Source organism: Notolepis coatsorum, assembly GCF_963971535.1.
Source record: "Notolepis coatsorum genome assembly, chromosome: 9".
Classification (NCBI taxonomy): domain Eukaryota; kingdom Metazoa; phylum Chordata; class Actinopteri; order Aulopiformes; family Paralepididae; genus Notolepis; species Notolepis coatsorum.
The window spans coordinates 150725778-150743443 of NC_140173.1; the positions used below are offsets into that span (position 1 = coordinate 150725778).

Sequence of the window (17666 nt, forward strand, 5' to 3'; positions counted from 1 at the left end):
ACAGTACTGTTTGTGATACAAAAAGAGTCCAGAAAAGAAAGGCTATACATTTGACGTAGAAACTGTACATTGGAGGAGGTTGGGTGGGTGGGGGGGACTGTACATTGCTTCTTCTAAGTGTCTATGCTTTTTTTTGTCAGTATTTACTGGCTTTAAAAAAAATAACATCTTGTTGCTTGTGTGTTGAAGGACTTTTACCGAAGGGTTACACATATCATGTCTGCACGTACAGACGTGCGGTGAACCCATCCTGCGACCTGCGTTGACCATACCTCTTTTGAGGCCACTGTGCGAATGACTCACCAGTCTGAGGAGGAGATCCTGGTGTGGGCAAGGTCGATGCAGGTCACCTGGAGAGTGGCCCATACATATATGTCATATATGTTATCATGAATTGAACATGGGGGACCCTGATGTAAACAAGACGATGAATTGAAAATGTCTAGGCCTACCACAAGTTCAAAATCTGGTATGTCATAAATGTCTAGATGTAGCAGTACTGTCCATCTGTCTACCTGTATGTCATATATGTTATCATGAATTGAACATGGGGGACCCTGATGTAAACAAGACGATGAATTGAAAATGTCTAGGCCTACCACAAGTTCAAAATCTGGTATGTCATAAATGTCTAGATGTAGCAGTACTGTCCATCTGTCTACCTGTATGTCATATATGTTATCATGAATTGAACATGGGGGACCCTGATGTAAACAAGACGATGAATTGAAAATGTCTAGGCCTACCACAAGTTCAAAATCTGGTATGTCATAAATGTCTAGATGTAGCAGTACTGTCCATCTGTCTACCTGTATGTCATATATGTTATCATGAATTGAACATGGTGGACCCTGATGTAAACAAGATGATGAATTGAAAATGTCTAGGCTAATAAACAACTTGTGACAAATAACTCTTGACTTGACCACCAGCCTCTCTCTTAAGGCATTAACTGGGTTAATTAATCTAAATGTTATATTGTAACTGTCTAGTTATTGATTGATTGAATTGATTGAAAACTAACAGATTGCAGAATGGGTACAGTACACAGTACAGCTCAATACATACAATTGTTAAGGGAATGCAGACCCCAGAGAAAGACTTTCGTCTTGTTTACATCAGGGTCTCCCATTTTCAATTCATCGTAACATATGACATACAGATAGACAACTGGGTTAATCTAAATGTTACATTGTACAGTAAGTGGGGAGTGTAAACAAGTTGACCGCTGGCTATGTTGTGAAATGTGAATAAACCGTGAAGTCACGCGAAATAACGTTATACGCGACGCTATACAAACCAATTACATAATCCTATCCAACATGTGTAAAGGCACACACAACATATTCCAGTTAACGGTATATTTTTTTAATGATTCGTTATGGCGTAATCAATACTTCCATGCGTATAAATTGCGTTCAGCCTCTCTCTCTGGAGTTAACGGAGTTTCGACTCCTGGCTAGAGGAGCTTGTCTCGGCTCATGCGGGGGGCCAATCAGAGAGGGGCTTCGCTCAACCAATCAGAGAGGGGTCTGCAGAAATGGGAGGGGTCTGCAAAAATGGAGTTCAACCAATCAGAGAGGGGTCTGCAGAAATGCGGCTACGAATTGTAGAGACGCGGGAGGTGTAGTGGTTACTTCCTGGTCTATAGGGAGGTGTAGTGGTTACTTCCTGGTCTATAGGGAGGTGTAGTGGTTACATCCTGGTCTATAGGGAGGTGTAGTGGTTACTTCCTGGTCTATAGGGAGGTGTAGTGGTTACATCATTGCTGTTTCCGGCCGGTCCACCATCTTGAAAACGCAACGTATTTCCCCCCATTGCCCATTTCTAAATCGTCTCGTTTAAAACAAATAAAGCATGAACATTTGCACGGTGTACCTTTCTGTGCGTATTCATCCACAATCTATAGCTCAACATGAAAATATTCGCAATTAATTGTAAAAAAAATCGCAGAGTTTTATTTCAACCAAAAATGCTTAAACAATAATGTTAGTGATAGAAGGGAACTCATTTTGTGCACAAATGGAAAGCTTTCCAATGTTCATGAGGCAGAATTATTACAATAGCCGATAATCCATTTTTCCCCAATGATAAATCCCTATACGGGTGGTGGACCTCGCGGGCGCTCCAGAGTGACGTCAGACTACACCACCTCCCTATTTATTGTATATTAACTTGATCGATTGATTGATTGATTGATTGTGGGCGACAGTGGCTCAGGAAGTAAAATGGTTGTCTGGTAGTTGGAAGGTTCCCGGTTTAATTCCCGCCCGGGCAGCGTGTCGATGTGTCCTTCAGCAAGACCCTTAAGTTAACCCCTAATGACCCCCGATGTTCGTATGCGTGACATCATTGTAAAAGAAATCCATTCTGCATTGTCCCGTCCAAATAAACAAATAAAGTAAAGTAAATAAAGATTGAAGGAACATTGTGGGAGGGGTCATGAGACATCAGCAGGGGGGGGGGGGGGGGGGGCGATCCTACTCTGCTACCTTGTTCTCTATCTGTCTCTATATCAATAAGGACACTCCCTGGTGGACAAATACCCCAGGTGTCAAACACACAGGCTTCCGTGACGTAAACGCTCATCAACACCGTCTTCTCCTGCTGTTCTGAATGTAAAGTAAAGCTGAGATTACAGTTTAACAAGCGTGGACTTGCAATAGATGCGACCTTGTTGTGATAGGCCACTCCCACTGCCACACCCCCCGCCCTCTTAGCCAATTGATGTGAACAACCACACACATGAATGGTAAACACACACACCCTCTCACACGCACACACACACACACACACGCACACACACACACACGCACACACACACACACACACACACACACACCCACGCACACTTGTCCTCCATGCCAAGTCCCAGCCTCCTATAGGGGGTGAAACCCTGTGGCCGCTAGAGTGGAGATGTTTTTGTGAACTGCTGAGAGAGAGAGAGAGAGAGAGAGAGAGAGAGAGAGAGAGAGAGAGAGAGAGAGAGAGAGAGAGAGAGAGAGAGAGAGAGAGAGAGAGAGAGAGAGAGAGGAGAGGGAGAGGAGAGAGAGAGAGAGAGATAAGGTGTGTGGGAGAGTTTAATGTAAACAGGAATGAGCTCAACTGCCATCATCACAGAGGAGCTCTTCCATATGGCACAGAGTCAACATGCTAAACATGGAAGAGAGACCCAGGAGTAAGAGCAGAGAGAGCAGAGAGACCAGAGAGAGACCAGAGAGAGGACCAGAGAGCAGAGACCAGAGAGACTAGAGAGACCAGAGACCAGAGAGACCAGAGACCAGAGAGACTAGAGAGACCAGAGACCAGAGAGACCAGAGAGACCAGAGAGACCAGAGAGAGACCAGAGAGACCAGAGAGACCAGAGAGACCAGAGAGACCAGAGAGAGACCAGAGAGAGACCAGAGAGACCAGAGAGACCAGAGAGACCAGAGAGACCAGAGAGACCAGAGAGAGACCAGAGAGACCAGAGAGACCAGAGAGACCAGAGAGAGACCAGAGAGACCAGAGAGACCAGAGAGACCAGAGAGAGACTAGTGAGACCAGAGAGACCAGAGAGACCAGAGAGACCAGAGAGAGACCAGAGAGACTAGAGAGACAAGAAAGACCAGAGAGACCAGATACCAGAGACATTTTGTATAAAAGTATTCTGTACTTCTGTATGACAACTAATAAAGAAACTTGAACTTGAAACTTGAGACCAGAGAGACCAGAGATCAGAGAGATCAGAGAGAGCAGAGACCAGAGAGACCAGAGAGACTAGAGAGACCAGAGAGACCAGAGAGACTAGAGAGACCAGAGAGACCAGAGAGACCACAGAGACCAGAGAGAGACCAGAGAGACCACAGAGACCAGAGAGAGACCAGAGAGACCAGATACCAGAGAGATTAGAGAGATTAGAGAGACCAGAGAGACCAGAGAGACCAGAGAGACCAGAGAGACCAGATACCAGAGAGATTAGAGAGACCAGAGAGACCAGAGAGACCAGAGAGACCAGAGAGACCAGAGAGACCAGAGAGACTAGAGAGACCAGAGAGACCAGAGAGAGACCAGAGAGACCAGAGAGACCAGAGAGACCAGAGAGACCAGAGAGACCAGAGAGACCAGAGAGACCAGAGAGACCAGAGAGAGACCAGAGAGACCAGAGAGACCAGAGAGACCAGAGAGACCAGAGAGAGACCAGAGAGACCAGAGAGACCAGAGAGACCAGAGAGACCAGATACCAGAGAGATTAGAGAGACCAGAGAGACCAGAGAGACCAGAGACCAGAGAGACCAGAGAGACCAGAGAGACCAGAGAGACCAGAGAGACCAGAGACTAGAGAGACCAGAGAGACCAGAGAGACCAGAGAGACCAGAGAGACCAGAGAGACCATAGACCAGAGAGACCAGAGAGACTAGAGAGACCAGAGACCAGAGAGACCAGAGAGACTAGAGAGACCAGAGACCAGAGAGACCAGAGAGACCAGGGAGAGACCAGGGAGACCAGAGAGACCAGAGAGAGACCAGAGAGACATTTTGTATAAAAGTATTCTGTACTTCTGTATGACAACTAATAAAGAAACTTGAACTTGAGACCAGAGACCAGAGAGCAGAGAGACCAGAGAGAGACCAGAGAGACCAGAGAGAGACCAGAGAGACCAGAGAGAGACCAGAGAGACCAAAGAGAGACCAGAGAGACCAGATAGACCAGAGAGAGACCAGAGAGACCAGAGACCAGAGAGACCAGAGAGACCAGAGACCAGAGAGACCAGAGAGACCAGAGACCAGAGAGACCAGAGAGACCAGAGACCAGAGACCAGAGAGACCAGAGAGACCAGAGACCAGAGACCAGAGAGACCAGAGAGACCAGAGAGCAGAGAGACCAGAGAGACCAGATACCAGAGAGACATTTTGTATAAAAGTATTCTGTACTTCTGTATGACAACTAATAAAGAAACTTGAACTTGAAACTTGAGATCAGAGAGACCAGAGATCAGAGAGACCAGATACCAGAGAGAGACCAGAGAGAGACCAGAGAGAGACCATATTTTTTTTATCAAAAATAAAAATAAGCAAACGGCTAAATGAATCAACATGAGCGCAATATGATCAGCAGATCTCTGTGCCGATCGCTCAACAGGACCAGTCTACTGGCAAAGCGAGCCACTGGGAGCGTCTCCACGCTATGGGTTCAGGTCAGGTCACGTCAAGTGTTCCTTTATCAATGCTGGGAAATTCAAGTGTCATAGCGGCATGGATAGGGGGGAGGGGGGCAGGTAGGGTGGGTAGTAATAATAATAGAACATAGAACAGAGTAGTAGTAGTGATAATAGTGATAACAGTATTGTTTATTGTTGTTTATTTATGGGTCCCCATTAGTCTACACCCATGGGTGAAAGACTATTCTTCCTCTAACACACATCCTACAACATTACAGTTGTTCCATTAGCAAAAAACAATAAAACATAAGAAACCCCTTAGCCTAAGCACATTCTCAACATCTTCAAAATCGCAGTAGTGAACAGTAGTGAGTGGCAGGATTAAATCAGACAGTATAGTGATGATGGTAAACATGGTCCAAACCGTCCTAACACACTGTACCAGAGTCAGATAGTCCTAAAAGTGTTTATTACTAAGAGTCAGATAGTCCTAACAGTGTTTATTATTAAGAGTCAGATAGTCCTAAAAGTGTTTATTACTAAGAGTCAGATAGTCCTAACAGTGTTTATTATTAAGAGTCAGACAGTCCTAACAGTGTTTATTATTAAGAGTCAGACAGTCCTAACAGTGTTTATTATTAAGAGTCAGACAGTCCTAAAAGTGTTTATTACTAAGAGTCAGATAGTCCTAACAGTGTTTATTATTAAGAGTCAGACAGTCCTAAAAGTGTTTATTACTAAGAGTCAGATAGTCCTAACAGTGTTTATTACTATGAGTCAGATAGTCCTAACAGTGTTTATTATTAAGAGTCAGATAGTCCTAACAGTGTTTATTATTAAGAGTCAGATAGTCCTAACAGTGTTTATTATTAAGAGTCAGATAGTCCTAACAGTGTTTATTATTAAGAGTCAGATAGTCCTAACAGTGTTTATTATTAAGAGTCAGATAGTCCTAACAGTGTTTATTATTAAGAGTCAGTTAGTCCTAACAGTGTTTATTATTAAGAGTCAGATAGTCCTAACAGTGTTTATTATTAAGAGTCAGATAGTCCTAACAGTGTTTATTATTAAGAGTCAGATAGTCCTAACAGTGTTTATTATTAAGAGTCAGATAGTCCTAACAGTGTTTATTATTAAGAGTCAGATAGTCCTAACAGTGTTTATTATTAAGAGTCAGATAGTCCTAACAGTGTTCTTTATTAAGAGTCAGATATAGTCTTAACAGTGTTTATTATTAAGAGTCAGATAGTCCTAACAGTGTTTATTATTAAGAGTCAGATAGTCCTAACAGTGTTTATTATTAAGAGTCAGATAGTCCTAACAGTGTTTATTATTCAGAGTCAGATAGTCCTAACAGTGTTTATTATTAAGCGTCAGATAGTCCTATAACAGTGTTTATTATTAAGAGTCAGACAGTCCTAACAGTGTTTATTATTAAGAGTCAGATAGTCCTAACAGTGTTTATTATTAAGAGTCAGATAGTCCTAACAGTGTTTATTATTAAGAGTCAGACAGTCCTAACAGTGTTTATTATTAAGAGTCAGATAGTCCTAACAGTGTTTATTATTAAGAGTCAGATAGTCCTAACAGTGTTTATTATTAAGAGTCAGATAGTCCTAACAGTGTTTATTATTAAGAGTCAGATAGTCCTAACAGTGTTTATTATTAAGAGTCAGATAGTCCTAACAGTGTTTATTATTAAGAGTCAGATAGTCCTAACAGTGTTTATTATTAAGAGTCAGATAGTCCTAACAGTGTTTATTATTAAGAGTCAGATAGTCCTAACAGTGTTTATTATTCAGAGTCAGATAGTCCTAACAGTGTTTATTATAAGAGTCAGATAGTCCTAACAGTGTTTATTACTAAGAGTCAGACAGTCCTAACACAGTGTTTATTACTAAGAGTCAGATAGTCCTAACAGTGTTCTTTATTAAGAGTCAGATATTCTTAACAGTGTTTATTATTAAGAGTCAGATAGTCCTAACAGTGTTTATTATTAAGAGTCAGATAGTCCTAACAGTGTTTATTATTAAGAGTCAGATAGTCCTAACAGTGTTTATTATTCAGAGTCAGATAGTCCTAACAGTGTTTATTATTAAGAGTCAGATAGTCCTATAACAGTGTTTATTATTAAGAGTCAGACAGTCCTAACAGTGTTTATTATTAAGAGTCAGATAGTCCTAACAGTGTTTATTATTAAGAGTCAGATAGTCCTAACAGTGTTTATTATTAAGAGTCAGATAGTCCTAACAGTGTTTATTATTCAGAGTCAGATAGTCCTAACAGTGTTTATTATAAGAGTCAGATAGTCCTAACAGTGTTTATTACTAAGAGTCAGATAGTCCTAACAGTGTTTATTATTAAGAGTCAGATAGTCCTAACAGTGTTTATTATTAAGAGTCAGATAGTCCTAACAGTGTTTATTATTAAGAGTCAGACAGTCCTAACAGTGTTTATTATTAAGAGTCAGATAGTCCTAACAGTGTTTATTATTAAGAGTCAGACAGTCCTAACAGTGTTTATTATTAAGAGTCAGACAGTCCTAACAGTGTTTATTATTAAGAGTCAGATAGTCCTAACAGTGTTTATTATTAAGAGTCAGATAGTCCTAACAGTGTTTATTATTAAGAGTCAGATATGTCCTAACAGTGTTTATTATTAAGAGTCAGATAGTCCTAACAGTGTTTATTATTAAGAGTCAAATAGTCCTAACAGTGTTTATTATTAAGAGTCAGATAGTCCTAACAGTGTTTATTATTAAGAGTCAGATAGTCCTAACAGTGTTTATTATTAAGAGTCAGATAGTCCTAACAGTGTTTATTATTAAGAGTCAGATAGTCCTAACAGTGTTTATTATTAAGAGTCAGATAGTCCTAACAGTGTTCTTTATTAAGAGTCAGATAGTCCTAACAGTGTTTATTATTAAGTCAGATAGTCCTAACAGTGTTTATTATTAAGAGTCAGTTAGTCCTAACAGTGTTTATTATTAAGAGTCAGATAGTCCTAACAGTGTTTATTATTAAGAGTCAGATAGTCCTAACAGTGTTTATTATTAAGAGTCAGATAGTCCTAACAGTGTTTATTATTAAGAGTCAGATAGTCCTAACAACAGTTCTCAAGTTCTCCAGCCGTTAGCTCTCCAGCAATTGGCAGCAGTCCGTGCCCATAATTGGTTGTGGAGCCCTGATGGCAGGAAGGACTGGCCAAGGTGGTTTGTGGTGTGACGTACAGTATAGGGGGATAAGTCTACTATGGCTATTATAGTTACAGCTGTAGTTGAAAACCAATACCTTGACCATGATAGAAATCTGCATATACTTCCAGTGGGAATGGTGGGAATTAGTTTCTCAAGGCGACAGGGCTGCATACCTGAATTCAAGACAGTCATCATCATGGCAACAGTCTGGTTATCCACCCTAATGCCCTCACCTTGCCACGCAGGCTCCACACACCAGCTGGCCTGGCCCGGTGACAAGGTGATCTTTTGCCACACAATGGTGCCACATAAGAATCTCGAACAGCTGTGCTGCTAGTGCTACTGTTGTCATTTCGTGCCAACCTCAAAACATGAATTGTAATCCAGTAAAACAGAAGACTGACAGATCAACAATGTAGGGATCCAATTCTGGCAGTGTCATGTCTTTTATCCTTTGAAGTGTCATGTATGTCTCTTGTTGTCCCCGTTTTCTCCTGTTTTGTCTTGAATGTATATAGAAATACAGCTGGTTGTCATATCATGCCTTAAATTGCCCCTTGCCCCTTAATTCGAATCCAGTACAACAGAAGACTGATATTTTTCTGAAATATAACAGTTTTTTTCCAGCTTTTACTGAAAATTAACTGCAATGCGAAATAACTAAGACCTCCCCACCAGTTGGCCCTGTGTCAAGGGGGGTGGGGGGGGGATCATCTGTACACACACAGGATATCATTAATGAGGAAGAAGACCCCGTTTTCAAGCCACCGCCCGCGGAGTGATTGTGAGTTCCGTAAGTATAAATCGCAACCAATTATCTGAGCGTGTTACGCCGCCGCAGCCGTCAAACTGTCACGCCGACGCCGAGGCGCTAGAGCTGAACACGTTCACGTATTCAAGCGTCACTGAGGCGTTTGGCTAAATCTGACTGTTTGCTCCTCGAGCAGAAACACACATCACCACCACTCTGTTTATAATCATGTCACTACAAATTACATTAATGCCTGCTGCCTTCAGAGCCGTTAAAGTGGGCCGTGTGAATATAGCATCTCGCCTGGCTGTGCCTGCATGAGGAAGGCTTCGCTATAATAGTATCCGCTCGTGGAAACGATTAACCCTTTCCGGTTAACCCTTTCACTGTGACAATTCTACAGAAGGTTGAAACCCTTTCACTGCCACACGACAGCCGGCGACCGTCGGTTGTGTGGTGCAGTCGTAATATGGGCCAAGGCCAAACGCCACGTGCACACGCGCTCCCGCGCACGCGCATACTTCCCTCGGTTGCGCACAGAACAGATGATGCAACTTGTCTCATCCTTCCAGTCGGGAGATCAAGCAACCCCCCACCTACAGGGCTTGTATTTGGTTGTCGGTATCCTATTATTATGCAAAGTCTAGGTGATAAGTGTCGGCGGCCGGGGTATACGGCGCGACGAGTCATTTTTGTGTCGTCCCGCCGGCACTTATCACCTAGACTTTGCATAATAAAGGATGCGCGTCTTCGGCCTCAGTGACGAAGCCCAAACGTCGTTTGACCGCGTATGCCCAGCACTGCACCCCTGGTTGTGTGATAGTAAAGGGTTAACCTTCTGTCGTGTGGCAGTGAAAGGGTTAATTATAACAGGAGCACCACTTCCACCACCATCATCACCATCACCACACACGAATGAACCTATACTATAGGGAAGCCATGAATGGGTGAATCCACGTTGCCATTAATTAGCAGACCACCATCACGCCACATTCAACATTCCATTTGGAAATATGGTTATGAATCTGATGGGCTTGTTATGATGACGAGCCTTTCGGAAAACACTGAACAATACACGTTATTGGTTATAGTGCACACGACACGACGCCGCGCAGATCGATATACGTAGAAAGAAAAGAATAATATTCACAATTTAGGGATGCTATAGATGTCGCTACTTGCGCGGCATATGGAGAGAGAAAGAATCAACCTGCAGACGTGAGGAGGAGGGCGCCTATATAGCAGGAGATGTTGGATCTATAGGGCATTTATTATTATTTGAGCTGTGATTTATCACCGATTCTCGACCGTATTATTCTCGGCTCCTCCGCGCGGTGGATGGACTCCTGGAGACAGACAGACATGCAGCTCTATTGTGTGTGTATAATCAATATAGGCTCCATGCTTCCAATACCGTGCGATTGGTGCAAATCAATGCACGAATGAATGAAAAGTTTATTAACAGATTGCAGAATGGGTACAATACAGTACGGCTCAATACACACAAGTGTTATGGGGATGGAGACCAGAGAAAGACTTTCGTCTTGTTTACATCAGGGTCCCCCATTTTCCCCAATGCGAGACTTTCAATTCGAGCAGCACAGAGGAGAACACCGAGACGAGGCGAACCTGCTGCAAAGAAGGACGATCATCGATCATCATCTACTACTAACCTTTAGCTGCTTCAGGCTTCTTCTCCTCCGGTAATAATAATACAGTCAATAAGCGACGGCTCCCGGTCCCGGTGCGACTGAGAAACGGGCTCCATCAGATCCAGAAGCGACCCTCGTATAGAAGAGAAGCATCTTGCTGCTGCATTGTGTCGATCCTGGAGGCTGGAGGAGGCTGCTGCACACACACACCCACAGAGCTACACACACACACACACACACACACACACACACACACACACACACACACACACACACACACACACACCCACAGAGCTACACACACACACACACACACACACACACACACACACACACACACACACACACACACCCACAGAGCTACACACACACACACACACACACACACACACTCACACACTCACTCACACACACAGACACACACACACACAGCTACACGCACACACGCACACGCACACACACACTGCCTCATTGTACCCGCCGGGTCCCCGTGAAAGCGACCGTGAGATCTGGTGGTATAGAAGGAGGCATGCAGGAGGGTGCCTTGTGGAAAACATCGACTATATTATTAATAATATAATAGTTTGATACGGTTGTCAAAAAAAAAGAAAAGCAAAGGGATATAAATCAGCTCGAAATCTGATTTTGATTCAAATGTTTTGTTTTGTTTGTAATCAGTGCGTGGCTTAAATAACATTATCATGTCGTCGTACCTATATGTAATAAACATCGCAGTTATTATAGTATAGCGCGGTGTTCTGTTTCCAGACTTGTTAGTTTTTAGGACCGTCCAACTTTTTGCTTTGTTTGGCTCCAGTGAGGAGACCCCCCCCCCCCGTGCAGTGCCCCCTCGCGTGCACGGGACGTCCTGTGCACGAGCAGCGGTCACGTGGTCTTTAAAAGAGCCCCTGCGTTTTTCGTACACAACAAGGGACTGACTGTTTTGTGAGAAGGTGCCCCTTGAAGGGACGACGTGGTATAGACGAATATAGATACCTCACCTCTCTCTCTCCTCTCTCTCTCTCTCTCTCTCTCTCTCTCTCCCTCTCTCTCTCTCTCTCTCTCTCTCTCCCCTCTCTCTCCCCCTCTCCCCCCTCTCTCTCTCTCTCTCTCTCTCTCTCTCTCTCTCTCCTCTCTCTCTCTCTCTCTCTCTCTCTCTCTCTCTCTCTCTCTCTCTCTCTCTCTCTCTCTCTCTCTCTCTCTCTCTCTCTCTCCCCCTCTCCCCCCCTCCTCTCTCTCTCGCTCTCTCTCTCTCTCTCTCTCTCTCTCTCTCTCTCTCTCTCTCTCTCTCTCTCTCTCTCTCTCTCTCTCTCTCTCTCTCCCCCTCTCTCTCTCTCTCTCTCTCTCTCTCTCTCTCTCTCTCTTCACTCTCCCTCTCTCTCTCTCAGAATATATCTAATTAAAGTTGTTATATCTCCATTGCACTCTGTAGTTTGGACCACTATAGCCACAGGCTGTTACACTTGACGTGCCTTGCTCATAAACCCATAACGAGAGGACAAAACAGACCCATCAATTATCCAATTACCAGCAACACTCTAAAGACAATGGAACTCTTATGACCTGTTGTACATCGATCAACACATAGAGATCAGTTTCACATCAGGAAGTTTTAAAATCAGGCTTGTTCCTGATATATATAGGCACAATCAATTCGATACAGTTATAAAACCAGCATGCAAATTACAACTGTTCAAAGATCCAAAAACATGCATCGTAATTATAAGTATCCATAGAAAATCGTACGAACAGAAGAGACTTTTGTTTTGGTGTGACACATCTGATTATACTGTGACCTTCATATTTTGAAATTCGACAACCTATAGACACACAAGCCGGGGTGTAAAAAGTACCCAGAAATTATACTTAAGTGAAAGTATTGGTTACCGTCTCAAAATCGTACTCAAGTAAAAGTCAGAGTATCTGGCTAAAAACAACACTTGAGTAAAAGTAAAAGTAAACATTTTAAAAACATAAATCCACCCAATTTTAGCCAAAAGGCTAATTTCTATTGGCAGTCCCCCCCCCCCCCTGCCAGAAGCTACGGGCTAAAATCCTGTGTGAAAAAGGGTTAGCAATACAAACAGATTAAAAGCAAAATAAATAACATTAGAATAAAAACACACACAAAAGCACATAGTAGGGCATAAGATATAGGGATACAGGACACAATACAGTCATGGCATAGGCGGAGTTTGAACTTGACGCCAGGGGGTGCGACTGCTTGGCGAACTATACCCGCGCGCGCGCGCAGCGGGCGCGCGCGATTTTTTTTGACGTTTATTTTATTATTTTAGCGTTTTTACAATGCCCTAACCCCTAATTTTTTATTTTATTTAGGTAGTACAGCAGCACACACACACACTCACACACACAGCACTACGGGGGATCATTTTTAACTGACTTAGGCTCTAATTATTATTATTCATAGAGACTCTCGAGCAATAATAATTATTACAGCCTCCATTTTTCGTGGACGAAAAATATACCAGGCTATAGATATCAATTTTCCCGAAATAACGCTACCTGCCTCGACAAAATTCGTGCATTGGTTATCCAGATACATTAATTATCATCTCAGAATAAGTGGCTTTGTATCGCGCTGCTGCTGGCCTGCTGCTGCTGCTGGCCGCGCGTTGCCGTTAACCCTTTCACTGCCACACTACAGAAGGTTCGCCTTATAATGTGACATGATTACTACTATAAAATGAATGTATTGTAAAACAAAACATAATAGAATTCAGATTTGTTTCTCACAATTATTATAATTTTATTAAAATAAAAATAATCTTGATTTAAAAAAAAAAAAAAAAAAAAAAAAAGGCAATTTCACCCCCGGCCACCAGGGGGTGCAATGCACCCCCTGAACCCCCATAAACTCCGCCCATGAGTCATGGACACAAGGACAGAGCGGTCAGAGCGCACACATCATCATGACATATTAGAAGACCCAGGCATAGACAAACGCACCATATCCACACACACACACACACACACACACACACACACACACACACACACACACACACACACACACACACACACACACACACACACACACACACACACACACACACACACACACACACACACACACACACACACACACACACATACTTGTTCTGTCTAATGACAGTACATTTTAATCTAATCTAATCTAATCTAATCTAATAAAAGCTGTCACACTGACAACAACAAATTAATCGGTATACTTCATTTCAAAGTAACTGTGAAACCACTGTATTAGCCAACGCGTCCATACATTATATATTTTAAAGCTATGCTGTGTGTGATTTTGGAAGGAAAACACACTCAGAATAATCATTTGAAAATTCTTTATTGGATGAATCACTCAAATTAAGTGAAGAAAAACTAAAACCATACACATCGTCTTTCATCAGGAGCACCTCACGATCTGGTAAATCCAACGCAGTGCTAAAATCAAGTGGAACAGCACCCACAGTTATTCTCCTGTCTAGATTTAGATTCGATCAGATTCAAACTTACAGTACAACGAAAAGAGGTTTGGCATCCAACCAGAGTGCAAATGGAACAGTAAAGTGCAACAGTAATATACTGTTATGGGAGATTAATAATATAATAATGAGCAATAACTTGTTCTGAGTCCAAAAGTTGAAATACGGAAATAGAAAATAGATTTAATTCCTCACATAGATCAATTGATAAGGAATGCACAGTTGAAGATCAGACCATGTAAACAAATGTCCGATCACCAAGTGAGGACGATCTCTCGTCCCGCAAGACCGTTAATACAAAATTAATATATACATATGACGTGGAAGGAACTGGAACATCACCCTGAGGATTGGCTGAAATGACTATTATGGCTGCTTTACAAGGAAAACAGAGCGGATCCCATAACAATGTCACTTATGGCCTTATAGCAAGGATCAACATAGATCATAACCAAATTGTTTTGACTGGCTAATGTGTGCTTCTCTTAAAGAGAAACGCACATACTACGTTGATATCTGATGACAGCGCCCTCTCATACAATACCACAATGGTATGATAATATATTTCCACGACAATACAATGTACAGGTGATATTAGGACCCACCCTGACACAGGTGTCACATGTACTTTACATGTTCTGGAAATGTCCATATAAAGCTTTATCCTTGATTTGACCTCATGAAGTCCCACAGGGAACATCCTGGTGGGTCATGTGACAGGTCATGTGATGTTGTGCTCCCATAAAACCAAATCTCTGCCATTAGGGGGCGCTATTTTGAAAATAAATTCAGAAATGTGTTCTTTGTAGTCTATTTAGTCAGTCTTATGCCCCTCATAATTTTCCTTGAAGGAGAAATGGGTGTGGGTTCTAATGGGTTAAGATAAGATAAGATGATCCTTTATTAATCCCCTTGGGGAAATCCAGGTGTCAAAGCAGCATGAGGGGGGGGGATACAGGGGGGGGGGGGTACAGGGGGGGAGGGGGGGGGGTACAGAGCTTCACAGTCCTATACAGTCCAGTATCTATATACACTAGAGATACAATATACAAATACAATATAAAAAGTACAAAAAAACAAGATAGTCCAGTGAGTGCACGTGGATATGAGTCTCGAGATCTCACGTCCCGAGTTCTGACAACGATAGTTCTCCTGACCGCAGAGCCGGCCGTCCGAGCTCTTGGTTGTAGAGCCTGATGGATGGCTGCCGGTATAAAGGACCGGCCCAGGCGGTTTGTGGTGTGACGGGGGGGATGAGTCTTTGGCTGAACGTGCTCTTCATTCTGGCTATAGCTCCTCGTAGACTAGAGGGGGTGAGAGGGGTTCTCCAGGATGGCTTCTAGCGTTTTCCTCATCCTCCTCTCAGCCACCACCTCTGGGTTATCCAGCTCACCACCCACTACGGAGCTATAGCTTTCTTCTTCTAAACTGAGTATACAATATATAAATGAGTACTACTGAGTAATAGTGCTAATCAGATGGATGTACACAGAGTTGTAGTATTAATATGTACAGTGATACAGATATAAAGACATAGTAGTATGTCATTATAGTAAGTAGTAATAGGTAAGGGATATGTACAGATATAGTATATCTACAGATATGTAAAAAGGATTATATGCAGGTATAAATATATATCTATATGTGTGTGTGTGTGTGTGTGTGTGTGTGTGTGTGTGTGTGTGTGTGTGTGTGTGTGTGTGTGTGTGTGTGTGCGTGCGTGCGTGCGTGCGTGTGTGCGTGCGTGCGTGTGTGTGTGTGTGTGTGTGTAGCAGGAGGGTGCATCAGACCCGAAGCTTAGCTGTGTTTAGGGTAGCAACAGTATTAGCTCGCACGACAGCAGCAAGCCAGCAACAGCCAGCGGTGGACGTCTCCCAGACGGTACAGAGGACGCCTCTTCCCACCAGCAGAGGACGCCATCCAGCACGCTCCTCCAGCTAACCACTGCCTATGCTGTTCGCCCAGCCTGCTGGCTGTGCTCGCGGGATCGCCGACGCCATCTTGTCACCTGGACGAGTGGTGACAAGGGTGGGTCCGCCATCTTGGCTAAGTACTAACGGTACCACGTGTATCAACAGCAACGTCCATTCAAGTGAACACTAACAACCATTGTCTAAGGGGTACCCCGAACAATTTAAGACGGCTTAGGTTAGGTCTTCTTTTGGTAACGTGGGCCCACATTTACTTGGTTTTATTTTGTTATTTGATTATTTGATTATTTGGTTATTTGAATTCCCAATGTTTCTCTACTTTATGCCTGGGTTCCCCTAGTACAAGCGGGGTGTTTTAATGTATTGAGCATGCGGTGCCTATGGTGGGAAGAGCTTCCCCTACATTATAACAGTGAGAGCACCCGGTGCCAATTATGAATAAATGACAGTGTTAATTGTAATGGATAACATGCCCAGGCTTCAGTAAAAGTAGACCTTATTGGGATCATTGTCTGTGTGTCTGTTTCTTCCATTTTCCATTTGCTATTCTAACCCCTGGGTAAATATTGTGACTGCATAATTATTTAACCCTTACACCCCATTCACAGAATAGCATTTGAAGGGTCTATACAGGTGGTCAAGGAAGGGTACTGCTTAAAGGGAAGCCCAATAATACTATTGAACTGACAGTCACTGGGTGTGGGAGGGCTGTCGGAGGTACTGGGGGAAGTGAGGGTGTGTGGGGAGCTATTGCTGACCGCCTTGGAAGGCGAGGGAGACCAGAGTACCAGTCCCCAGGTTAGTAAATCCTGGGCCCCATCCACTCCAGCTGCAAGCCCTCCAGAACGACGTTCCGGGCCAAAGACGGGGGTACATATACGTCCAATACTATAGTATCCTACTACCCAGTGTCTGTGTACTACTACTCCCACAAGCAGGGATAATCCACGCTTCTACATACTCTTACTAGTTACGCTGCTGGCCAGTACAACTTACTACCATAGTGTCTTTATACCTGTATCACTGTACATATTAATACTACAACTCTGTACATACATCTGATTATCACTATTACTCAGTAGTACTAAATTATATATCACCTGTACGTTTTGATTGATTGATTGATTGAAAACTTTATTAACAGATTGCAGAATGGGTACAATACAGTACAGCTCAATACACACAATTTTATAAGGGGATGCAGACCAGAGAAAGACGTTTGTCTTGTTTACATCAGGGTCCCCCATTTTTTATTCATAGTGACATTTATGACATACAAGACATACATGACATCATGACATTTATGGCATAGGGACATACACAATATACATGACATTTATGGCATAGGGACATACATGACATACAGGTATTTAGTACTGTTACATTTGTGACATATATACAATATTCAATACTGTTACCCATAGATCCTGACAGAGTATATACATATGATGGGGAGGGGACTGTACATTAGGAGGGGGTGGGTGGGTGGGAGAGAAATATACATACGGCGGGGAGGGAAT

The 17666-nt window shown here is 42.9% G+C and overlaps 1 protein-coding gene across 1 annotated transcript in view; it reads right to left on the reverse strand.

Annotated features, from left to right (window-relative positions):
* The window catches only part of chst3a (carbohydrate (chondroitin 6) sulfotransferase 3a), a 37686-nt gene extending 26822 nt beyond the window's left edge, over window positions 1-10864 (reverse strand). The window contains exon 1 of the mRNA XM_084321552.1: window positions 10761-10864. The gene's annotated coding sequence lies outside the window, so the exon portion shown is untranslated. The remainder of the gene's footprint in view (window positions 1-10760) is intronic.
* Window positions 10865-17666: the final 6802 nt, after the last annotated feature.